Source organism: Mixophyes fleayi, chromosome 3 (genome assembly GCF_038048845.1).
Source record: "Mixophyes fleayi isolate aMixFle1 chromosome 3, aMixFle1.hap1, whole genome shotgun sequence".
Taxonomy (NCBI): Eukaryota; Metazoa; Chordata; class Amphibia; order Anura; family Limnodynastidae; genus Mixophyes; species Mixophyes fleayi.
Window position 1 is genome coordinate 338,837,853 of NC_134404.1, and position 26,122 is coordinate 338,863,974.

The following is a 26,122-nucleotide window of genomic DNA, read 5'->3' on the forward strand; positions in this document are numbered from 1 at the left end:
GCAGAGAGGAGGATAGAGGTTTATTATTTTTTCTTCATATTTGGCACTCCCCAGCGCTTTTGGGGTGTCCCCCATAATTGTGCATTAATATTTCTGGCTGTCAAAAGTCATATCTGTCAGCATTATCTACTAAATAATTTGTAGCACACCTCAGTGTTTTTGGGGTGTCCTCCCTAATTGTGCATTAATATTTCTGGCTGTCAAAAGTCATATCTGTCAGCAGTATCTACTCAATAATTTTTAGCACTCCTCAGTGTTTTTGGGGTGTCCTCCCTAATTGTGCATTAATATTTCTGGCTGTCAAAAGTCATATCTGTCAGCAGTATCTACTCAATAATTTGTAGCACTCCTCAGTGTTTTTGGGGTGTCCTCCCTAATTGTGCATTAATATTTCTGGCTGTCAAAAGTCATATCTGTCAGCAGTATCTACTCAATAATTTTTAGCACTCCTCAGTGTTTTTGGGGTGTCCTCCCTAATTGTGCATTAATATTTCTGGCTGTCAAAAGTCATATCTGTCAGCAGTATCTACTCAATAATTTGTAGCACTCCTCAGTGTTTTTGGGGTGTCCTCCCTAATTGTGCATTAATATTTCTGGCTGTCAAAAGTCATATCTGTCAGCAGTATCTACTCAATAATTTTTAGCACTCCTCAGTGTTTTTGGGGTGTCCTCCCTAATTGTGCATTAATATTTCTGGCTGTCAAAAGTCATATCTGTCAGCAGTATCTACTCAATAATTTGTAGCACTCCTCAGTGTTTTTGGGGTGTCCTCCCTAATTGTGCATTAATATTTCTGGCTGTCAAAAGTCATATCTGTCAGCAGTATCTACTCAATAATTTTTAGCACTCCTCAGTGTTTTTGGGGTGTCCTCCCTAATTGTGCATTAATATTTCTGGCTGTCAAAAGTCATATCTGTCAGCAGTATCTACTCAATAATTTGTAGCACTCCTCAGTGTTTTTGGGGTGTCCTCCCTAATTGTGCATTAATATTTCTGGCTGTCAAAAGTCATATCTGTCAGCAGTATCTACTCAATAATTTGTAGCACTCCTCAGTGTTTTTGGGGTGTCCTCCCTAATTGTGCATTAATATTTCTGGCTGTCAAAAGTCATATCTGTCAGCAGTATCTACTCAATAATTTGTAGCACTCCTCAGTGTTTTTGGGGTGTCCTCCCTAATTGTGCATTAATATTTCTGGCTGTCAAAAGTCATATCTGTCAGCAGTATCTACTCAATAATTTTTAGCACTCCTCAGTGTTTTTGGGGTGTCCTCCCTAATTGTGCATTAATATTTCTGGCTGTCAAAAGTCATATCTGTCAGCAGTATCTACTCAATAATTTTTAGCACTCCTCAGTGTTTTTGGGGTGTCCTCCCTAATTGTGCATTAATATTTCTGGCTGTCAAAAGTCATATCTGTCAGCAGTATCTACTCAATAATTTTTAGCACTCCTCAGTGGTTTGCGCTCAGAATGGATTCAAAGCAGTCCACATATGATCTAAATGAGCAACCAGGTTCTGTCACCAGTCCTGATGTTAGTGTTCCCAGTACGTCATCTGGCCAAGGCGATGTCAAACAACAGAGTGTTTTCAAATTAGTGCAAAAAACAAAAACCAAAAAAAAATTTACTGTATTGAAGCGAAAAAGAAGTGTAACTGAGCAAAAGTTAAGTGACGATAAAAAAAAAATTGCAAGCATGCCATTCTACACACGCAGTGGCAAAGAGAGAATGAGGCCTTCACCTTTGGCTATTAGTGGCAGATCCCAAAAAGTTACCCAGGCTACAATTGGTGCACAACTACTGTTACGCGTCAAAGCTGAGCTGCAAGATACCAGTGAGGCATTACAGGAGAATATTTGCTCTGATTCACAAATGACAACAATCCCTGTGGAGAGTCCATCCAACAGTGGGATGTCTAATCGTGAGCATTCTGCTGATGTGTGCCTTAATAGCCCGAGTGTAGCCGTTGATACCCAAATTGAGGATGCCACTTTGGAATTAGAAGAGGATGAGGGGGAGATTTGTGTAGGCGACGAGGGCGCTAATGAGGATGTTGATGAGGATGAGGTTGTTTGTGTAAGTCCTGCACCAGTGGCAGCAGTTCTGGCACGTGACAAGAAAAAGGCCATTGTCATGCCTGGGCATAAAACAAAAAAATCCACTTCTTATGTGTGGAATTATTTCTACCCAAATCCAGACAACAATTGTATAGCCATTTGTAGTGTATGTGAAGCCACAGTCAGTCGAGGGAGGGACCTTAACCATCTTGGAACCTCGTCTATGTTACGCCATTTAACGAGAGTTCATGGCAAAGTGTTGGGAAAAGCTGAAAGTTCTTCCCAAAAGAATACAAGCACTCCCTCATCAGCTAAGACCCTCCGCTCACCGACATACCGACGGCTACAAAATACACCCACCACACCATCCTCATCAATATCCTCAGTAGCGCTCGGAGTTAGCCCGGCATCCCACTTAAGGCTGGATGACTCCGGCACTATTATTGATTCCTCTGAAGAAAGCGTTAGTCCTGCTGCTGCTGTTGCTGCTGCTGGGGGTGAATCGTCATCCCAGAGGCAGGTGAATAAAATGAGCAGTCCTACATTTCAGCAATTAACTGTGAAACAATCATTTGCGAGGGGAAGCAAATATGACAGCAGTCACCCAGTCGCCAAGCGAATCACAGACGCCATGGCTGCAATGTTAGTGTTAGATCTGCGTCCAATCTCCACAATAAACGCAGCTGGTTTTTCACAGTTAATTGAGGTTTTGTGTCCGCGTTACAGAATTCCATCGCGACACCATTTCTCCCGTAAAGCTATTCCACAACTATACCAAAAAGTGTGTAAAAATGTAGAGATTGCGCTGAAAAATGCCATTCTGCCCACTGTTCACTTAACCACAGATATGTGGACAAGTGGAAGTGGCCAAACCAAAGACTATATGACTGTGACAGCCCACTGGGTTGGTCATTCACCTTCACCAGCAGGAACAGCAGCAGCATGTACACCACTACGTAACATTTGTCACAGGCAGGCCACTCTTTGTATCACCGGCTTCACTAACAGGCATACGGCTGACAATTTGTTACGCAAACTGAGAGATGTGATTGATGCATGGCTTATACCACTCGGACTCTCCCCAGGGTATGTCATTTCAGATAACGCCAACAATATAGTGCGAGCATTACAGCTGGGTGATTTCCAACATATTCCCTGTTTTGCTCACACCATCAACTTGGTGGTGCAGAGCTTCCTACGAAATAACCGTGAGGTGCAGGAGATGCTTTCGGTGGCCCGTAAAATTTCAGGCCATTTCAGGCATTCAGCCACAGCATGTAGGAGATTACAGCAGCTCCAAGAGCAGTTTAACTTGCCCTGCCACCAACTTAAGCAAGAGGTGGTAACTCGGTGGAATTCCACCCTGTACATGCTTCAGAGGATGGAGGAACAGCGCAAAGCCATCCAAGCATATTGCACAAGTCATGACATTGGGAAAGGAGGGGGGATGTATTTCACTCTTGCACAGTGGGGAATCCTTTCAGTGCTGTGCAAGGTGCTGAAACCATTTGAAGTTGTGACATGTGAGGTCAGTGCAGACTCTGCTAGTTTGAGCCAAGTCATTCCTTTAATTAGACTATTGGAAAAGCAGCTTGAGAAAATGAAGGAGGAGCTGAAAGCAAGCAATTCAGCAAAGTATGTTGGCCTTGTCGATCAAGTACTTAATTCGCTTCACAATGATCCTCGAGTTATTAAGATCTTGAACTCGGATCAGTACGTTTTGGCCACTGTGCTTGATCCAAGGTTTAAAACCTACATTGAGTCTTTACTTGTAAATGAGCGAGATGTGAACTTTTGCAAGGAGCTATTGCTCAGCAAGTTGGCCGCTGAACTGGGCCTCGGCTTGACGACGTGTCCTCCTTCACTTTCTCAAGCTGTTGCTCGTAAAAAATTAAATTTCCAAAAAAGAAGCAGGGAAGACACAGGGGGCAGACGAGAACAATTTAACATCTGGGCTGGTTTGAAGGATTTTTCAAAAAAAAGTGTCACTTTGCCCATAAGTCCATCCAATATGAGTATAAACATGCAAAGGATGGTGGAGGATTACTTTCAAGAGGTAGTTGATATGGAAATGTCAGACAGTCCCTTTCCTTACTGGGAAGAAAAGCAAGCCATTTGGAAACCCATGTACAAACTTGCTTTGCAATACCTAAGCTGCCCACCCTCCAGTGTGTACTCTGAACGAGTGTTCAGCACAGCAGGGAACTTAGTCAGTGATCGCCGTAGAAGGTTACTTCCCAAAAATGTGGAGAAAATGATGTTTATAAAAATGAACTACATCTTCCACGAGGAAGGCCTTCACCATCCAAGACATCCAAGCACTGACTGTTCTCTAATGGCGGATTCAAGCGGCGATGAATTGATAGTCTGTGATGATGACGTACACACTGATGAGGGTGAGGATGAAGCTGAAGATGATGCCGATAACATCTTTTTAAAACTTTCTATGTAAGTGTAGGGTGCAATCTACCCCCAAAGAGGAAAGGGACTTGTGGCATTTCCATATCACATACCATCTTGAAAGGCTGCTGTTAGGGCAATTTATCCTTAAGGGTAGGGTGTCATAGACAGAGTGACCCTAAACTGGCTTTGTCCATTTTTCATAATATTGTACAGTCTATAATGGCTGAATTTTTTAGTATTTTATACAAGTGGAGGGGGGCCTAGAGAGACAGAAACCAAACTGGCTTTCTCCATGTCAATTAATATTGTACAGTCTATAATGGCTGAATTTTTTAGTATTTTATACAAGTGGAGGGGGGCCTAGAGAGACAGAAACCAAACTGGCTTTCTCCATGTCAATTAATATTGTACAGTCTATAATGGCTGAATTTTTTGCTATTTTATACAAGTGGAGGGGGGCCTTGAGAGACAGAAAGCAAACTGGCTTTTTCCATTTCTTTACATATTTAACTATAAGTGTAGGGTGTAATATACATTCAAAGACGATGGCTGCATTGCCAATATGCATAGATGGAGAGGAAGACAATCTGTTTTGTGTGTAGAATAGGCCTACCAACGAAGAATTAAACTGTTTTTTTGGATGATTTATTACCTCAACAATTAGATTACTTGTCTCTAAAACAGTTGGAGCACTAAATTGGGTTAATTTAGGCCCAAAAACATGGATTTTCCCAAAAAATAGCAAAACAAAACCAAACAAAACCAAAACCAAAACCAAAACACGCAATGGCGGTTTTGCAAAACCAAAACCAAAACCAAAACACGACGGTAATCCAGATCCAAAACCGAATCCAAAACCAAAACACGGGGGTCAGTGACCATCTCTAGTTTTTTGAGTGTGGGAGGAAACTGGAGCACCCGGAAGAAACCCATGCAAACACGGGGAGAACATACAAACTCCACACAGATAAGGCCATGGTTGGGAATTGAACTCATGACCCCAGCGCTGTGAGGCAGACGTGCTAACCACTGAGCCACTGTGCTGCCCACACAGTGTCTGTCTCCTTGATGTCTAGGTGACCTTAAAGGACGCCAGTTACTTTTAGTAAAAACCGCTTTGTTACAGACATCTAAAGTCTTTCTGTTCTCTTTCTCCTTTTACTTTTTCTTGTTGCACAATGCTGACTGCAAACTATATTATCAGAGCCTGGGAGAAGAAAGAATCCAGGACGTTTCTTTATGGCCGTAATAACAGGAGGAAACACAGACACACTTTTTTGCAGCAATGCAGTTTAACAGCGGCGATAAACCTGTCTCACCAGAACACAATCCCTGGCGAGCTCAGCGGGGGCACAAAACTTTTATTTCCCTTTTGTACGGGGCCGTGATTGACCACCTGTTCATTTCAATGGATGGGTTTTGGAACTACACTGCTGGCCCCACCGATGCCTAACCATTATCTAAGGGCACTTTTTGTGTGTGACCATAACAGACGGGATGAGCCCCAAGAATTTAGGTGGAGCAGGAGAAGTGTCCTAGAATAAAAGATTGTTAGGGATGGATGTGTGAACTATAATTTAATTTAAAACCAAGATATTGAACCACGATTTTGCTTTTTTCTTTTAAAATGTACCTGTATTTGTTTATGATCCTGTTTTTTGTTTATTTTGCTATTTAGATTTAATAAAATGACAATACATGGAAGGTGTGTCAGCTGACGTGGCACAACATAAATACAAGGGGTCTGAGTCATTAAGGAGAGCGACGCATAAAAAAGAAGTAACTTTGCACCTGGGCAAAACCATGTTGCATTGGAGGGGGAGGTAAATTTAAAATGTGGGGACAGATTTATAGTTGGGGTAGGGCATGTCCTAGATCAACTTTAAATTTCATTGCAAAAATAAAGCTATCAAGTATTTGTGTCCTACATGAGGAAACAGCCAGTATTTAACTTATGTGCAAAAAAATAAACTAATTTGCACCCCTTGTATTGTAACATGGTTTGTCCAGGAGGAAACTTACTCCTTCTTTTTGCATTGCTCTCCTTAATGACTCAGGACCAAAAACTCCTGCAATAGCTGATAAAAGCTTAGAATATTACTATAGTCACGAATAGATGGGGAAGTACGAAACATGACTCAGGCGGTGGAATGAGAGGGGAGACTGTGGGGTAGATTTATTAAACCTTCTAAAAATTGAAAGTGGAAGTGGTGCCCACAGCATCCAATTCAATTCTAATTGTCATGTTCTGGAATGTACTAAATGATAGCTAAAATTTAATTGGTTACTATGGGCAACGCCTACTGTGACAGGATGGTCCGCCTATGCCACCCTGTCTATTGTTGCTGGGAACCAGCTGTGCTTACTTTGCCACCGTTCCCTTTCGGTATTGCAATTGCAATCTCTAACCGCAGTAGGAGGGGCTTACAAATGCTGCCACCACTGGACTACCGGCATCCAGTACCGGGTTTCATCTGGGTAGCTGATACTGCTAGTGTACCCCGTTACTGGTACACCTGGGCTGGTACCACTGACCTCTTCCTATAGTTCAGGGTTGCTGTGGATGGATCCCCCCCTAGCCTATCACACTGGCCAGAGCTGCTGGATAGCGGCAGAGCGATGGTACCGGAAAAGCTGCGTCCATACCTCAGAACAGCCGGGGACGGATTAGAGTTGGGTCTAATCTGAGGGTCACAGGGATAGAGAAGTTTCCAAGCAGGTCTTTGAAGCAAGTGATGTTTATTTGCTCACACAGGTTGAAGGTACCAGTGAGCAGGTCAGATGAAACAAGAACAATTTTCAATATAAAAAAGTGGGGTTTTTTAGACAGTTTTGGACACAGCCTCACAGGGTAAGCCAGCCCCCTGATGCCTGAGTTATTTTTAATATCAGAATGCAATATGTTTACCCAAACATGGATTTACATGCAATGCAAAGCTAACAGTATTTACACTGTGATATTCTAAAACCTGCTGTGATTTCCTGAATTTTGTTTTAGGAAATCTAACAGCAAGTCTAATTAAACCTTCCTGTGCATCCAAGTGTGTTTGGACATCACACATCAAAAGGTATAATTAACATGAGATTAACATGGGTCCTTTCTTCAGACAGTTGCAATATACACATTACCTCCACTTGAGAATTCCCAAAGAAAAGTTACAAAACCCCAAACAAGTAGTTTCTCTACAACAAATACACAAAAGACTTCCTCAACAAATGCTTATTGCATCAGATATATACCTTAGAAATAATGTATTTCCTATAGCAAAGTTAAAACAAAAACGAATTTCCTCCCCTGGTCTCAGAAATAAAGATATTTCCTTTACCAAACTACGCACAATATCAAAAATAAGTACATTTGCTATTATATAAATAAGCACCCTGCTCACTTTCCGTTAAATAAATTTATATCATAAGTTATTTATAAGTGACCCAGTCACACTATAAGTGATCCAGTCACACTATAAATGATCCAGTGACACTATAAGTGACCCAGTCACACTATAAGTGATCCAGTCACACTATAAATTATCCAGTGACACTATAAGTGATCCAGTCACACTATAAGTGATCCAGTCACACTATAAAGGATCCAGTGACACTATAAGTGATCCAGTGACACTATAAGTGATCCAGTCACACTATAAGTGATCCAGTCACACTATAAATGATCCAGTCACACCTACACTTTTCCTTTTGAGAAGGTTTGCTAAATTTGCCCTTTTACTTCATTCAACTTTATTTAGGGAAACAAAAACAAATATAAGATTGTCATAAATATGCACCCCAAACTTTTCACAGCCTGTTTCCCCCAGACTTGCCAACTTTTCCTCGCTGGCTTCAGGGAGGTCACGGGGAGGTGGGCGGGCTTGACAAATTTACATCATTTTGGCTAAGATGACGCAATATTTGCCTCATTAATCCCTGCCCCTGCCACTTATCTATTGCGAGAACCGGGAGGTTGCCCTGCTCTCTCGGGAGCCCGGTAGGTCTCCCAGAAATGCGGGAGTCTCCCGGAATGTAGGCAACTATGCGTTAAAGAAAAGCAGCTTATGAATCTCTAGAGACTGAAGTATCTTTTACATTTCTGTCTCCATTACTGAAGTCATGTTGTCTTACCTGTCAGTCTTTGATTAAATCTTGGTCTCCATGAAAATGGCCACCTCCATAGGCATCAATACATGGACATAGGACACAATTTCTGAACTTTGTCATCATGCCACAGATGGCGAAGCCAACCACGTCTTGTACTGGCTCAGCATCAGGGAGAATGCCAGACTCTTCAGGGAGTGAGGGAGATCACCCCTAGTTCAGGGAGTCTCCCTGACATTCAGGGAGAGTTGGCAAGTATGGTTTCCCGTTAGCATCATCCATAGTCATTGTGCTTAGCATTTGCCTAATTCAGGGGGAAATTAGAGAGAGATTGTTCTGTGTGTTATACAATCATCATGTGACTTCTTCTGCAGTTAGCATATAAGGAGAGCACTGACAGCCCGAAGTCTGGACATGGGCTTCTAGGTTACTTCCTTTAGGGCAAATTAATGATGGGGGCTGAGAAAATATGACTCCCGTCTTCCTCTAGCAGAGGGGACGGAGGGATTTTGGCGCAGGGAGGAAGCAGGTCAACAGGCCACAAGGTAATGATTAAGATCATTACCAGGTTTGAGTTCTCGCTACACCATGACTGCTCCGGCTACGCACCTACAAATGGCTGTGTACCGCGGCCATCCGAAGGCAAATATAGAGGAAATCCTTCATAGACCCAATAATATTTATATGCCTGTAAGATTCGTTTGATTCAAATTAGCAGTATAAGAGGGCATGGGTTCTGACAATTGTTTACATTATCTGTCTCCCAAGGAAGTATGGGGCGGATTTTATGGCATAAAGAATCTTTATGTCAAATGGGTGATGCCTGGTATCAACATTCTGTGCAACCCACCACTTGTGCAAACTGGGACCCCCACCCCACCGTCATACAGTGTATTCAGCAGTTCACAGATCTCAGTTTATTTTAACTCTTTGTGGGGTCATTTACAACCAGGAAAAAAATGAATGCAGACCTGTGGGACACGTTTGTCCGCTGCGTTGTCATTCCTTCCGCACCACTGTACTCATCCAAATCTCAATCTGTTGCTCCTACAAAGCCGTGATATATATTCATCGCGCTAAAAGCTCCTTCACACCTATTTTAAGAAGCACTTTGTATGCGTTTGTACCTGGTGTGTATGTGTGAATGAGCCCTAACCCATACAAAGGGGTGTAAAACCACAGTAAAAGGTGAAAAATGTTATATATTAGGAAGAAACTTAATTTTCTGTGTATGTCAGCATTTTATATATGTGTGAACTTTACTCATCTATTACAGTTATTATTAAAATTATTTGTTTAGTGTTTAATGTATTCCGCAGCGCTGTACAGAGAACACTGAATCACTCACATCAGTCCCTGACCCAACAGAGCTTACAGTCTAAATTCCCTAACACACACACACACACAGACACATACACAGACACACACACACACACAGACACACACACTCACAGACACACACACACACAGACACACACACACACACTCACAAACACACACACACAGACACACACACACACACACAGACACACACACACTTACACACACACACACACACTCACTCACAAACACACACACACAGACACACACACACAGACACACACACACTTACACACACACACACACTCACAAACACACACACAGACACACACACTTACACACAGACACATACACAGACACACACACACACACACAGACACACACACTCACAAACACACACACAGACACACACACGCACACACACGCACACACACTCACAAACACACACACAGACACACAGACACACACACACAGACACACACACACACACACACACACTCACAAACACACACACACAGACACACACACTTACACACAGACACACACACAGACACACACGGAAACACACACAGACACACACACACACAGACACACACACACACACACACAGACACACACACACACACAGACACACACACACTTACACACAGACACACATACACTCACACACACAGACATGTCAATTTTTATCAGAAGCCAGTTATCTTACCAGTATGTTCTTGTAATGTTAGTTGTCCTTATATATTTGGTGTAAATGGAAAATTGTAAAGAGGAGTTAAATGTTTCAGATAGTTTGAAATTTCACAAAAAAAATGTAACTAGGGGAGGAATAAGCCCGAGGGAAAATAAAGCTGTGGTGTGTGGTCATTATTTGTCCACTCTCTAAAGGGGTTAAGGTGAGCTGGTATATTGGTGTCGCTGTTGGAGTGGTTTTGGTTTTGGGTTTCATTGCCCTTCGACTTAGCGGCCTTGTGCAATGTTTACTTCCAGTGGGATTTTTTGGTGGGTGCTTTGGGTGCCAAAAACTGTTGGTTTAATGGTCGTGTCTGCTGGAAAACATTGAGCAGTCGGCGACCTAATTTTATGTACTGGTTGAAGCTGCCTTTGTTGGAAGAGTCGGGCTTTGGTTTCGGTACAGTCACCGCCCTCGGGGTCTTGTTTGTTGGTTGTGTTCCGTCAGCCCAGACGGGAAGGGGGTTCTAGGATGCTTGGGATAAGGGATATCCAAGTTTAAAGATAAAGGTGCCCCCGGGTTAAATGGTTCCCCATGAATTTTTTTCTCGAGAAGGTAAATGATCCTCACTGTGATATCAGAAGCGTTGGTCCAAGTCGAACTGTTCATCGTTTTCTCCTCCACCAAACGTTTATATTTTAATAGACTCTTTTATTTGTCAAGCTCTGGTTTCCTGTCCTTTACTTATTAGTAGATAGGTAAGAAGTGATGTACAAATGGGGGACTTATTATTACATGAAAACATCCACCGTTAAGCATTTTAATGCTCATTTAGAATTCTGGGAAGTCACATGATCAGAATACTGATAAGAAACTGTTCAGTTTGTTTGATAACTGATATCTAGTTGTTTCTGTTGGTTTACAAAATTATAAGAGCAACATAAAATAAGTAAATGCGATGTGAAATGAATGGAGAAGGGATCGCACCTCTCTGGTGAATTGTGTACATCGTAGATTTCTTTAATTAAAATCTGCAGCATTGAGCTGCCAAGCACAAATGGATGCGCTGATTTGGGGTTGGTGCAGTGCCCGGAATATGGATCAGCTTCCCCAGCTGAAACATTGATAGAGTAATAATGTAATGCAGTCTGACTGCTAACATCTCTGCTCCAGCACCTGGACCCAAATCACAGCAAATAATGCAGATACTGTGTGGAATTCCAAATATTCTATACAACTTTATAAGGAAATGTATCTCTTCAAAGAGTAGGAAAGTTTCACAATGATGCAAAACCTGCGTCTGAAACTCAGAGGTGGAAATAAATATGTTATTTGTCCCATTTTTAAATCTTCTAAATCTTCATAATCCAATCCATTCTGGTATAATGTCCAACAATTGATTTTATTTGAATGGAAGAGATTGGGCCTGATTCATTACGGAACGCAAAACAAACATAATGTTTAAAAATTGGGGAAAACGCACATCTGTATTCAGCTAGAAGCAGATATGAAGAAACGTCTGTTGTTGAATATGGGTCTAGGTCCGCTCTGCTCTGACAGACACAACACTCTGCAAGATACGATATACACACCATGCACAATACATATGTGGAATGTAAAGTCCCATTAGAACTCACAGATTAAAAAAAATATTATGAAATATATTAACTTTATTATAGTTATCAGTGTAAAAAAAAGTCCACTGTAAATAAAATGCATTTTTACAGTTGCTCCTGATTACAAACACATGTTCTAGCTGTTTAAACAGCCGTCACAATCACGCGGCACTTACACCAGACCTGTCGCTGGTACAAGTGATAGGACTGAAAATCAGAGCTTGAATCAGAGATTTCTATGTGTGCTCGAGCTTGGCACGCCCTTACTGTAAATTTACTACATGGTACTCCCATTCCCCTCTCCGGTCCATCCATGAAATCATAGGCTGTCGGACGTTTCCTTTGCATTCAAAGATGAATTGAATGTATTTGCGATCATCATCATCATTTATTTATATAGCGCCAACATATTCCGTAGCACTTTACAATTGGGGACAAATATAGTAAACGAATAAACTGGGTAAAACAGACAAAGAGGTGAGGAGGACCCTGCTCGCAAGCTTACAATCTATGGGACAATGGGAGTTTGACACATGAGGTTAAGTCTACATTTTGCATTTCGGCCCAGCCAGACTGCAAAGGTAAAAGTGACTCATAAGCTAAATGATCCCATCACACAACAATGTTGGTCAGGGGGTAGTTGTCTTGTATGAAATTGTGTAACGAGTGGTAATAGGGTAATGTAGTGAGGTTAAGAGGGTGGTTGAGGAATATTATAAGCTTGTCAGAAGACGTGGGTTTTCAGAGAACGCATACAGTCTGTTTCTGGGGGATGCGCAGAGGAATTTTTACGCATGTAAAATGGGATTTACATTCCTTAATAATCAGGCCCATTGTGTCTACTTTATCAATAAGATTTTTCTGTACATTTAGGCTATTATTGTAGTAGCATCCCCCTATTTGAACTTAAGGCTGGCTCCTCTCCCACCTTAAACCTTTCTCTCTGGCTGCTGCTTACCTCTGGAACTCAATCCTCTGAAACTGATTAGAATGTTATCACCAGTCTCCAAATATAAAGAGAACTTTCTTTTTATTTACCGTTTATATACATTTATATTTTGTACGTCGTTAGTACGTTTTGACACATTACATAAATAAACCTTTATACGTTTGTTCCCCCTAAAAAATGATTTTGGAAAAACAAGACTAAATTTAGGAAGCCTTCAGCATACATGACTTTACCAAAATTCAGAAGCTACTTTTGATTCGCAGGGTGCTCTACAGAAAATGTCACTAAGCACAGAGATGGATTTATGAAGAATCTACTCAAGCTCTGCAAATTCTGTTATTCTTAAGACTCTTTTTTTGCATCGCACCATCGGATTTTTCGCAGCTCAATATATCAAGGAATAAAAAGAGTTGAAGAGATTTTGTTTCTAAAAAAAATGTTCCAGGACCTGAGATATTGAAGCAGTTTAGCAACATCTGAGAGCTGTGAAGACAATATGAAATATGTTTTTTTCATGTTAAAAAAACATAGTGGATCTAGGAGGCTTGAATACATTGTGGCCTGTGTGATGTGATCTTCATCTCCAGAAGTGTTTAACCCAGTGGTTCCCAAACTTTTGCAGCACACTTAGAGTCTCCATAATTATTTCAAGGAACCCCTCCAAAATAATTACAGAGCAGTCCTGTTTTAGAAGTAGTTGGATCAAAAAAACGTAATAAGTATTTAGGTCAGGACAGAAATACTTATTTAGTTGTAAGCAAAAATAATACACATAAATCCAAGGGAAAATAATATTTTTATATTTTTTTCAATTATATTTCTGTCACAGAATAATTGACAGCTAACTCCCACTGTGACCTCCTTCATCTCCACACATTCTGTCCCCTCTGCCTCCAGTCACGCTGCCCCTCTGCCTCCAGTCACGCTGCCCCCTCACACTGCCCCCTCTCACACTGCCCCCTTTCACACTGCCCCATCTGCCCTCTCTCACACTGCCCCCTCTGCCCTCTCTCACGCTGCCTCCTCTCACATTGCCCCCTCTGCCCTCTCTCACACTGCCTCCTCTGCCCTCTCTCCTGCTGCCTCCTCTCAATCTGCCCTCTCTCACACTGCCCCCTCTGCCCTCTCTCACGCTGCCTCCTCTCATTCTACCCTCTCTCACGCTGCCCCCTATGCCCTCTCTCACGCTGCCCCCTCTGCCGTGGCCAGCCAGAGAAGAAGAAAAAACCTTACCAATCCACGCGGCGCCTGGGACTCAGCATCCTCTTCTATCCCGCAGCTTGTCACTGAATGTCGGACGCGCAACGGGAGAGAGGAGGATCCTGGGTCTCAGGCGCCGTGCGGATTGGTAAGGTTTTTTTTTCTTCTCTGGCTGGTCGCGGCATCCCTGTGACAACGTCCCGGCACCCCTGGGAGCCGCGGTGCACACTTTGGGAACCGCTGGTTTAGGACAAACCAATTCAGTCATGTTACTCTGCAGGGGGGGGGGATTTAAAATGTGCAGGCAGATTTAGAACTGGGAAGGGGGCGTGTCCTAGCTCAACTCTAAATTGCAGAGTGAGAATAAAGCTGTCCAGTATTTTCAAGAGGTCATCTGAATGTGGAGGGTAAATAAAACATGTCTTTGCGTTTGTTAGTCGTACCCACAAAACATCAGACAAATGCTGATTCAGGCATATATTCCACAGACCAGTTTTCATTCAGCTTTATACAACTTTATGCAAGTTTATCATTACTGAGTGCAGGAAACTGGATATTAAGATATCTTAACGGTAACTCACATCACTAACATTTTTAGTTCCACTGTAAATCTTCAGATCACAAATAATCCCTTCATGAATGTTCATTATACATCATGGTATGTAGAACTCCACTACAAATCTTCACATAACACTGATCCCCGAGAAGTTGTATTTATTTTTATGTCTTTGTTTTGTAACGCCAGCGGATAAGTACTGTGAGATGAAATAACCAAACAGTAAACTTAATACATAGATATACAACCAATATTTTATCCTTGGTAGTATTTTGTTATTTTGTTATAGAATTATGCTATTGCTTCTTGTAAAGAAGACATATTAGGCCAGTGGACAAGATGTACAACAAGGGCAGCTACTGTGGGGGGGACACGATCAGGGGGGAAACATGAAATGTCAATTTAGCTTCTTTTTCATGTCATCATATGTACATTCCTCAATTGATGGTAATTTATGAAATGAGATGTTTTTTTCTGATATGGTCAAGAAACAATTTCAGCTACTAATTTTCTCTGCAGTACAGTGCAACATTGTTGCAACAAAGTAAACAGATAATAAGAATGAGCTGTGCAAAAATGCATTAAAACATTAACATATGAACTATACTTTTAACAAAAAAATTGATCAATTCTTTTATTTTTGCAAACAATTTCTAAAGCATCATTCGACATTTCCTAATTATCATCCAAGATGGCATTAGTATAATAGTGATAGACAGCACTAAAGCACTTATATCAGATACATGCTCAGTCTAGTTAATGCCCTGTTTGGCTGTGGATCGGTGGTAGTCAGTTTAACAATACTGACTACCCCAACTGCGGCTACAATGACAGGGCAATTCCGAAAACTACTACCCTGACATGAAGCAAAATATGACTTACCATGACACAGATGAAGCGATGTGATGACCTGATGTTTTGCCGACTAAGGAAAATGACATCACCTCAAAACGCGACTTCTTTTAAAGCGCCAATCGATGGACCCAGCTGTCATTCATCCAGTGTAAGTATTATTTTAGAGGTTAGGTTTAGGAGTTAGGGTTAGGGTTAGGACTAGGGTTAGGAGTGGTTAGCGTGGGTTTCCTCCGAGTGCTCCGTTTTCCTCCCACACTCCAAGAACATACTAATAGGTTAATTGTCTGATAACAAATTAACTCTACTCTGTGTGTTTGTGTGTGTTAGGGAATTTAGACTGTAAGCTCCAATGGGGCAGGGACTGATGTGAGTGAGTTCTCTGTACTGCGCTGCGGAATTAGTGGCGCTATATAAATAAATGGTGATGATGGCCACAAATGTACATGAGAGAGAGTCTAGAAGGGGGTCTAGTCCTTTTATTTACACCATTATAGACCCAGAACTTAATTGCCTTATTACTTTTCCAAAATCCAGGCCTGGGTGCTCGAAGCTGTTAAACCGAAGCAAATACCTGCCCCTTTTTTGCCCCCTTCAAAGAACATAAATTAATTTAAAAAACTTTCTATTTTCATGTATTTAAAAATGATCAATGATTAATACACATACACAGACTTAGAGATACAGCGTTGTTATTTTCTGACTGTATAAAAGTGTGTTGTGTTTTCCTGATAACATTAATGCTCTCCTCTGACTGCTTAGTATTTAAAACCATGAGATCATTGTATAAACAATGAGGTAAAAATGTCCCTTGTAGCATAATGTATGTTCTGCTGTAATGGCTTATTTTACTCATCAAGTCAGGGACTTAGGGTATGGTAGTGGGGTGTTTGCTGCCATATCGCTTCAGTGAGGAACTTCTAATTTATTTCATGAGTAAACAGAACTAATCTGAAAAAGGTAACACAGCAGATTATTATTTGATCATTATCTGAGCCATAGAAACAGAAACCTATCTCCGTTACTCACTAGGCCACCTAAACAAGCACCGTTCCTCCAGAACTCACTAGGCAGCCCAAGTTGTCGCTAAGATTGAACTGTATAGAAAAAGGATTCTATAAAGAGGTTTACAGGAGTTCTCCGCCTAACATTTGTATCTCGGTCATCCCACCCCACCCCACTTTTTGGAGCATCTTGGTTTAATATAAGATAGTAGCCAAATTCACCTAAAACAGTTCTGACTGCTACCGCTGCAAGAATTCTCTGCTTCCTAGTCCTGGCTGTAAACCTTTATTTTTACAGTGTTTGACAGAGTTCTCCAATTCCGTATTCCCAGCCTACAGTTCACTATAATGTGCTATCACTGCACATTATAATCAGGCTAAGTGTTATAGACAATTGGGGAACGCCGACATTGGATCTCTGTCAAACACTGTGAGCATCTTGTAGCTTGGAAACAGTGGAGCAGAACGACAAGTGCACAAGCCCAAAAAGGAAAGTTAAGGAGTGCGCCGGCACATGATTGATTGCCTTGTTTTTTTTATAAGCATGATGATTTATATTATGTTTATGTTACTGAGGCTGCGTGGATGGGTGTTGCCTGTTTTGGCACCCCACCCACCCTTCCTCAGCCCAATGTGGGACTCAGAATGCACCAATATCAATAAGAAGCCACAAGGGGAAGAATCTGTAAGTATTGAGGAGGGGGTTAGAGGGAGGTCTTGTATTTATAAAGGGCTAACTACACCCTCTGTGGGCTACTCATGCCTACGCAGTGGAACGGTCGTGGCCATGGCCGTAACTAGGGTTGTGTGACAGGGGCGACCGCCCGGGGCGCAACGATGAAGGGGAGCGCAATTTAGAAACAGTTTTGGTTCGTTTGGTTAAAATTGAGGGCTAGGGGGGGGCGGCATTTGTCTTTCTCGCCGCAGACGCTAGAATTTTAAGTTACGGCTCTGGTCGTGGCCCCTCTGTACCGTCAAGAAATTCTCTCGCCCAGCGCACGTACTGCTCTGGGACCTGGTAGAATGTTATACATTTTATCCGCACTAGAAATGTCCTTTGGAATAATTACCTGTACCGGTAGATTATTCCATTTAAGTTATTTATGATGGTGTGTTCTTCCGGAACAATTATCACAATTATATCAACAGAAGAAAAAGAAAGTTCTGTAATTGGAGGAACACTTGTTACCGCTATTAGAACAGATTTATAAGTAAAATATAACCTTTATTGATCGATATTCTTCAAACTTTTCAATATAGTCCCAGAAATCCCCAGAACAAAGCCTGCAGAGGTGGCGGACAGCGCTGGAACGCAGATATAAGGTGAAGATGGCGAGTGTTTAATATTATAATAAGATACGGTATAAAAGAGAATAGTCAGAGAAGAACCCAGTGGATATGAAAGATATATGTGTATTGTTATTATTGCCTTTTATCACTTGTTCTTTACGATCCCTCCGCCCTCACTAGTAAGTGACTTATTACAGAACGCAACATTAACCCACAATATAATGGGGTTAGTCCTTATCATAATTAAGGATGGTGGACCGTTTTATCCTCATTGCTTTATTCTTAGCAAGCTTTTTAATTAAATATGGGTAGAAGCATGAGGTGAGCCAGCTCCGCCATATCTGTCTTGTAAATATGCAATATAATCAATAGGAGTCTCACGAAACATTATTCTGCCAGAGATAGGATCAAGGACATTACTGGAATGTAATCACATCAGTGACCATTGATGTTCAGTTCTGGATATTATTCTGCATTTGTTGACATGCTGCTTGGTGGCGCGTGTTCAATTATTAAGAGGCCGGCTGCAACTTTTATGCAATAATTCACTTTCAAGTGGTCCTTGTGATTATTGGTTTAATGGAAGGTCAGGAGAACAGAATAATTCAGTCTAAAAGAGATTCGATGTACAGTGTAAGATTAATAGAAAGTTTGTTGAGCCTAGAAGGTAGTACATCATTTGCGTGTACACAGATTGCAAACGCTGACAGGTTATTAAGACTGGTGGCGTCAGCCTCTGTGTTTTTCTATGGCTTAGATGAGAAAATGATTCTATGGAAAGTGTTTATAAATACGGATATTGTCCCGCTTTGTTTGTCTATATTCACTCTTTCATTTCTCTGCGCTCTCACTTCCTCTCATTTCCTATTCCTCTATCACACTCTCTCCATCTCTCTCTCTCTCTCTCTCTCTCTCTCTCGCTCTGTCTCTTTCTTCCCATTCTGAGTGACCTTAAAATGAGACGATTTTGCTGATGACCCGAGATATGGACCAATGACACCTTGGGCGTCCCATTCATCAGCCAAAGCTGACGTCCTATTATATCATTATCAACGCAGCAACCTGCTTCCGTCTCAGATATTCACAGCTTACTATGGAGATCTTTGTAGCTTTAAAATAGATTCCTGTAAATCAGAAGGCCTGAATTTTTACACCCCAAGGTCATAAGTCATCCATAGGCAAACCGGGGGGGGGGGGGGGGGGGTTCCTAGTGCCTGGAAACCCCCCTCTAAGCCTGGGGCACTGTATAATTGAGGTGTTGGACCATGCCCCCGCTTCACACGGCTCTGCTTGAAAAGGGAGAGCTGTGTGCACCTAACAGTAGCGCACGCAGCATTGCCCATGTATATTACGGGGATAGGATGAGTTGGAGAGCAGCCAAGCACTGTCTAAAATTATCGCCATGCCCCCATGCATACTGGTCACGCCCACTGGCGGCGTGGTGTGGAAACCCCCCTCTACAAATCCTGTGTTTGCCTCTGTCATCCTAGTTCCCTTGTAGCTTTCTCACGGTTATCATGCATACATGCAGTCAACTATGTCCTACTCTTATAAAAGATCCTTCAGGACCTGGGGAGGTGGTAGTTTGGTTTTTTTAAAAACAGTTTCATGTGTAAGTTCCAGCTGTATAATTTTTGATATCTACTTTTTCAACACCATTACATGGTGCCATTCTGCACTGTATTTCTAAATTGACATTTCACTGACTTTACAATCTATGGAAAGGGCTGGGCTGACTATAGTTAGTTCATTCACTATATGCTGTGGTTGAGTTAGAATCAGGGACACTTCTGGCCCAATTATGCAGGTGAAACGCGCAGTGTCACAGGTAAACGCAGACTGTGGCGAATATTTTGTGGAACAATTTTGGAATACTTTGGTATGGTTTATTGGCAGTAATTGCCACCAAATACTACAGTCATTATGAATGAGGCTGTCTGATGATAATAGATATTTCTGCCCACTATATGATACATGTTCACATAAGGTCTGGATGTAATAATTGTGGGCTGTGCTAATGTATAGTCATTGATTGTACAGATACCGGCTTATATATAAATAAAATGTTATTTGCCAGAGAACATGAAGGAATATATTGTTATATCGCTTCATATGAACCAGTGGTCTCTCTGTCCTACTAAAGACAGTAAAATGCAATAACGTAATATTAATGTAACAGAAAAATGACATAATACCAGTTTCCTACGTGTGCGGCACTAAAAGCGTCTGGTTGGGAGTTGATGGACTACAAATTGGATTTTTATTTCAAAGAGCATTTTTCTACACATTTGTTATGAAGTCATTTTATTTTACGGGAGAGGCGACTGTCGCTGAAATTTATGGCAAAAAATGCAGCAGTTCCGAATAGATCTACAGGCGACAGCAAATATGTTCCTTAATCTTAATGGGAAGGCCGAGAGCTGAGCGATACATCGTCATGTAATCATCACGTCTTCTGTTTCAGGCATTACTCCGGACGACGCACAGGGGAATATGTTATGGTGAAGATGATTAGCTATATAATATCACCATACTTATAGGAATACAAAGGACCGTTGTGTAGAGGAAGTGGGTCATCCGTTTATAAAGGACAGAGCAGCGACTCTTCTATACTAAAAGAATATTAGACGTTACTGAGGAGTTATAAAAGCATCACATATAGACATGAGCTTGTAGGGTTGTATAATTCCTAATAATACACAAGATTTCCTAACGCATATTGATGTGATAAGACCTGAATTCAGCCAACTGAATTCAGCCAAGTTGGGAGCCAACTTTTGATTGGTGATTGGGGGCGCTCGAGGTAATACGGCCCCAATCATATCATCTCATACGTCTAATGTTAACCTCCCTAACACCTCAACTCTGTTTTTAAACTCCCCACCTCAACCCTCCGTTTCTTAACCTCCTCCCACCTCGGTCCTCTGTTTTTAACCCACTCCAACCACACACACACACACACACACACACACACACACACACAAACACACACACACACACACACACACCTCAGAACTCCACCGCGACTAATCAGACAGTGTTCGAGAATTGCGTTGGCAGCTGATTGGCAGCACCGAGCAACTGGACACCTAGGTGTAGATTTACTCAAACTTCTACAAAGGAAAAGTGGAGGTGTTACCCCCAAGCAACCAATCAGATTCCAGCTGCCTTTTGTCTAGCACATTCTATAAAATGATTGCTAGAATCTGATTGGTGGCTATGGGTGACATTAGTAAAACTACCCTCTGTTTTTTTCAATCACTGCCCTAATTGGTTGCTTGTCTGAGCACCGCGTAGTGTACAAAAAACAAGGCCAGGGGCAGGGGGGCATCTGCCCTCCGGCTGGTGTCATTGTGGGCTGCTTTGGGCTAGCTTACAGGGCCTCCTGCATTTATTTTTCCTTGTCACCGGGCTAAAATTTGCCAGCCCTCCCCTGGCAGTACCTATATTGCTCAAACACCCACAGAGCCGGCTGCTATGATGACATCAGAGTTCATCATTTATATGGAAATTACCAACAGGTATTTATATACATATAAGCATCATTTGTGCACTATATTATTTATGACACAATACGGAAGTTATGTATAATATGGTTTAAATAGTATCCAAAGCTGAAAGTGGATAGAACTGCTAGAAGACCAATATACAACCAATATAAGACATCTATACAATAAGCTATATAGTGTTAACTCTGCCCTAAGCTTTGTGAGTGAATATGTCCTAAATTAGTATATCATATCCCCAATAAAGTATCCTTCCTTTTTTTTTTACTTGCAAATACAATTGTTATTTGTAAAAATAAATGTTTGTTGTTTTTAGTTTTAAAAACAAACATCAAATGATAATAATCAGAATACATTAAAAAAAAAACCTTTGCCTTAATCATGCAGATCATGGAAACCTAACAGTTCTACTAACTGAAGGGTTAAGTGACTGTTGGCAAAAATGTCATTTTAGTTGGAGTTACAATGTAGTCTGGTTGCACAGTTCCACTTCCTTTGTTTTGGTTGTTGGATGCAATTCTCAGTATTTGTTCTTATTGTTTATGCTGTATGAGTTATTTATTGAATAGGAGTAAATGTTGTATAGTTCAGTAGAGTTGTATAAATTAGTTTCGTTGCAGTTTATCTGTTTATCGAGGATCCGTTTCCTAATCTACTTTTTTTGCAATAAACTTTCTGAACTACTCTCCATGGACAATAAACTTCAACCCATTTTAAAGAGCTGAACTCTGGCAAAATTTTAAAACCTTCCACAGTCGATGGATTTTATTGTTATTGATTGAACTTGAATTCAATCTCGGTTGATTTTCCATCGCCTAATTAGATGAGCCCAGGCCGCGCACTTAACTGAAATTGTCTGTTCTGCCAGTAATTGTTTCATTGTGTTGTATTAATTACAGGATGTCAACGTCTCAACGTGATTATTCAACAGCGATGATTTGTGGTGCTGTGTAATGTGTGTGGAAAAAAACGAATGACACACGACAAATATCCAACACAACTGTGTGCAAATATCAATGCAATCTTTAATAAATCACATCATAAAGGGATGACACATTCTCAGGTACATCATCATCACTATTTATTTATATAGCGCCACTAATTCCGCAGCGCTGTACAGAGAACTCACTCACATCAGTCCCTGTCCCATTGGAGCTTACAGTCTAAATTTCCTAGCACACACACACAGCCACACAGACAGAGAGACCAGGGTCAATTTAATAGCAGACATTTAACCTACCAGTATGTTTTTGGGGTGTGGGAGGAAACCGGAGCACCCGGAGGAAACCCACGCAAACACATGGTCGGGAATTGAACTCCTGACCCCAGTGCTGTGAGGCAGAAGTGCTAACCACTAAGCCACCGTGCTGCCCAAAGTGGAACTCAAAACAAACAGAAGCGTCACACATAGTGTAAAATTTTTCACAATAGAAAAGTAAACTTCACAACGATAAGTGAATGGCATCGTACCAAAGATATGTAAATCAAAAGCTTATCTGTGAGAATGATGGATCTCCTCTATATACATCAGCCAGACAACCCAAAAGGGTACTGCAAACTCAGAACACAGGAATTCCCATAGTGTAAGATGTTTAGATCAGAGGACAGAACAGGAACATCAAAAAAATTGTATTTAATATATACAAGACAATAAAATGCCCGTACAAAGAGCACAACAATAAACAGCTTGTATGGTAACTGCAAAGTCTCCTTCAGATGACCCGGTGATTAAACCTTTCCGGCCACGAAAGTAATGCAACAAACAGAGGAGAAAACAAAACTTCTCTTAACGCGTTTCGTCTCCAGGACTTTATCAAAAGGGGTATAGACTGTCATGATGTCCCGAGTTTATATAATGAGTATGAAAGTTGAAATCTAAATAAGGAACCATACACAACCGAGTGTAGTTCCACCCTAACGAGCTGTGATACTTCCGCCCAAAGAACAATCCGTAACGTCATTTCCTGTAACGTTACCATGACGATCAACGGATAATAATAAAACAACAATTGCTCAGTACACTAACATGACTAAATACATACAAGGTAATACAATGCAAGACATATAAAATGCCAGGCTAAAAAAACATGTTAATAATCTAGCAATACAAAAAATATATATTAATATATAAGAAATAGGAGCCATGTAGATAAAATAACATTGTGCTCTATAATATATAGTAAAATACATCATAAGGTAAACCTTACAAATACAATGTATATACATATACATGCAAAATAGATCTCAAAAAAATGAGTTTGGATCTGCAGCTGCTGCATGTACTCATGATTGGCACGCCCTTACTCTACATTGACTACGGGCAAACGCCCATTCTCCGCCCCGTTCTGCCCCTGAAATTGTAGGCAGTAGTACATGTCTTTCGAAGAGTGATTGAACGGGGCTGTGTTCTGTGGTGTATAAGCCAGTTCTGGGCATACGCAGTGATTTTGCAGATTGTGCGCACAAAATCGCCGTTTACATCCCTCGATGAATCAGGCCCTTAAGCATTAAAGTATGAGGAAAGACTAGACCATTGGGGTTCGCTTACACTTAAAACATGACCTAACTTGTATGTATAAATATATTCAAGGTCAATGCAAAGATTTGTCTAATGAGCTTTCCATACCCAGGACTGTAGAAGTGACAAAAAGTTATTCAGGGCAAATGGAGGAATTATGTAATCACTATCAGAATATAACGGAGATGATGATATAGGCTGTACACAGGGGTACATAGGTGTCTTAGCCCCACTTACCAGTATGGTAACACGAGCTGAGCACAGCACAGGAATAATTGGTGCCTGCTCAAAAACAATGTAAATGTTTTACGAAAACTCAGAACGGATCAATAATGCAGCATGAACAACTCTTTGCTGCTATTGAGCCTGTGTATATGACCATCGTTTATGTACATGCGTCAATGATTTCTTAGCCATAACCAATTAATGCTGCATTCACACTTGGGAGACCGCAGCATATTCAAAGATGGCTGCAATGGTTTCCACTGGCCCTTAGTTGGATAAAAACGGATCGGAAGTCTCTCAAGGCATGGTATCTGTACCTACAATTAATAGAAGAGGGTATTGGAGTGATTGATGCATGGACCTAATTGGATTGACATGGGTGGGGGTATGAATACTTTCTCTCCCCACCCTGTAAGGTTAGGTTGGTAATAGCCTCACTGCATAATTTGTTTTGCCTTCCCCTGGATCAACACAACTAGCGATTAGAAAAGCTAAATTTGGATGGATCAGCCTCACTAGTTGTGTAATTATATTTGTAACTATATCCTCAGCTGCCACCATACTGCAAGCCTGAAAAGGACAGAGGAGCCAAGAATGGCACCGAGGAATTGATATGATATTAATGCATATAATATACTGTAACATAATGTAATATAATACATATTAATGATTTGCTCTCAGAATGTGATGGGTCCTATGAGTCTGCGGTCAGAGGACCTGGAAACATCTGATGTAAAGTAGAAGAATTGGACCTGATTATCCACAATCAGCCGTTTGTACAACTTAACAGCAGAGACGGGTACAGTAAATTGCAACCATTTATCCAAGTGAACGGCGGTACAGAATGTAGCAGCTATTGTTGTATGTGTATTTACCTTAATGGGCTCTCATCATCTTGTAGAGACATCAACTAACCCCAGGTCACCAGTGACATAATGGACTCCTCATCCTTCCGCAGCTTTGGTTAGTGAAATAAATTTGTAAAGACTTCCATTATCTAACTGGCTTATGTTTGTTGTTATTAGTATTACTATTATTTTAGATTTATAGAGTGCCAGTTAAGAGGAGTTAGTAGAACATCATTTATAACATATTGCCCACATGGAGATGTTTGTTTTCATCTACAAGTGCTTCTAAGAAATTATCTTCTTGCTACACTGCGACAAATACAGTTCTGCGGAAATAAATAGGAATAAGCTCCTGTCGGAAATTAAACGCTGTACAGAAAAATTTCATTAACACATCGTACCCCTGAGATTGTGAGTTAGACATGTCTCAACTTCTTACATCCTCTTCCTTAACTACACCATCCCTTGGTCCCGATTCAGCCCTTATTGTAGATGTGGATTTTAGGATCACCTACATGTTTAATTTTTAAGTTGCCTTTGACATGAGTGTGAGAACCTTATTGTATTCAATCTCCCTCTCCTGCTGATCAGCCAATCATGTCATCAGAATGTGCGCAGCAGCGGGAGATAAGTGCAATGATTATGTCTCAGGCAATAACCCCAACACTCGTGTGATTATGTCATTATGTTGGTGAGGACGGGGCAGCGTGTGACTGGACAGCGTCTTGATGTGAGGAGGGAAATTGGAAGTAAGTAGCTCCTTTCATAATTATGCAGAATGCGCTGTCAAAGGATCCTTTATAGGAAATGAACTCTATACATTTAACTTGTTGTTTATTGCCAACATTTTCCGTTCTTCATGGTCATATCTATCCTTAAGTAGGCTGATGTTGACTTGTATTGTCTGCCCTGCTGCTGTTTCTTTAAAATACCTACAAGTTTTAACCTTGTGGACTAACTATTTCAACGGACACAGCTTTGTAAAGGTTTTGCAGTATTGTTTTCAGTTGGTTG

General features: G+C 41.1%; 1 protein-coding gene across 1 annotated transcript in view; it reads left to right on the forward strand.

Moving 5' to 3' along the window:
* ALK (ALK receptor tyrosine kinase) overlaps positions 1-26,122 on the forward strand; it is a 588,292-nt gene that overhangs the window by 97,403 nt on the left and 464,767 nt on the right. The gene's annotated exons all lie outside the window — the stretch shown is intronic.